A 1,529-nucleotide genomic window follows, 5' to 3' on the forward strand; every position below is an offset into this window, starting at 1 on the left:
GTTGATTTTAGTATACGGTGAGAGGTATGGATCTAGTTTCATTCTCCCGCATATGGATATCCAGTTATCCCAGCACCATTTGCTGAAGAGGCAGTCCCTTCCCCAGTGAATAGGCTTGGTGCCTTTGTCAAAGATCAGATGGAAGTAAGTGTGTGGGTTGATTTCTGGATTCTCTATTCTATTCCATTGGTCAGTGTGTCTGTTTATATGCCAGTACCATACTGTTTTGGTTGTCCAGTAGCGTCCTGTTGGCCCTCTTCTGTAAGTAGGTGTATCTATTAAACACATGGCACTAAAAATCAGTGAACAGAGTCACAAGTTACAGTTTTTTAATTCAACTGAGCAACTGGCATATTCCCGGTTTAGTTACTGGCTGCTTAAGCTTTTAACCAAGTCTTGGGCAAAGATCAAATGTATTCATAGATGAGCAAAGATGAAGCAGACTTTCAAGAGTTATAGCAAGTGACTTAAAAAAAAAAAAAACGTGGAGGAGGCAGCTAAGCTTCCTTCACCACCTCTACCAAGGGGGGTTCTCAGGGTGCACCCCTGCAGTTTGTACTCCACCTTGCTAATAGCTCCACTATGCCTGGCTCCTTCCCCTCACCCTGCATGTGAAACAAGGCCTCGTGTTCATAAGGGTCAAACTTGGCTCCAACAGGGTTCACCCTGATCAAGCCGTGCTTTGTGAACACCTTCTAAATCTGGACTTGAGTCATTATGATCCCCTCATAGAGGTTCTTCAGGTGAGGATTATGATCTTCAATCTCTTCTTTCAAAACACACACTGTGCTGCCTTCTCTGAAATGTCTGCAACCTCCAACAAGTCCTTGCAGAAACCCTGAATGCCAGATAATTTTGACACCTCCATCAATTGTTGGCTCCTCTGACACAAGTTCTCAGTATCTGCCAAAGCTCGTTGACATTTTTCAATCGTCTCTTTCAGCTGCTCTTCTCACTTGACCTTCTCTTTAAGGAGGAACTTCTCTGTAGAAGGAGTATCTGCATACTGTTCAATTTGATGCGTGTATTCTTCCAAGATCTGGCCATTGTTCTTGTGTTTTGTAGCTGTGCACAAGAACTGAGGCGAGGCCTGAGAGACAACGCCAAAGCCGGGAGACTGCGCTGCACCAGCCTCATCACTATGACCTCCGCTTCTGCTGCCGTCAGACCTCATCAAACTTTTCAACTTTGGTAAAACTTGATTGAAAACATATTGCCTCACTGCTATTTTAATTTGTATTTCCTTGTTTTCTAAGTAGGATGAACAGAATCACTCACTTATAAGAAGTAAAATTTGTGCAATAATATCTTGAGCACCAGTGAGTCCATGCTTTAGAATTCTGATTTGTCAAAAAGACATTTCTCTTTACACTGAGAAGGAAGGATTTGGACAAAATAAGCAGGGGCCAAGAATGGGGACCAGACAGGAAAACCACAGTTAGTGAAGAACATCAGGAGGACTTGGACAAAGAACAATCTCCAGAATCCATGAGAGAGATCACTACCTAAACCAAGTGCAGAGAGCCAAT

General features: G+C 43.2%; 1 pseudogene; it reads right to left on the minus strand.

The window, feature by feature from the left end:
• Positions 1-533: 533 nt before the first annotated feature.
• Positions 534-1,137, minus strand: LOC134367887 (grpE protein homolog 1, mitochondrial-like; annotated as a pseudogene).
• Positions 1,138-1,529: the final 392 nt, after the last annotated feature.

Source organism: Cynocephalus volans, chromosome X, assembly GCF_027409185.1.
Source record: "Cynocephalus volans isolate mCynVol1 chromosome X, mCynVol1.pri, whole genome shotgun sequence".
NCBI lineage: Eukaryota > Metazoa > Chordata > Mammalia > Dermoptera > Cynocephalidae > Cynocephalus > Cynocephalus volans.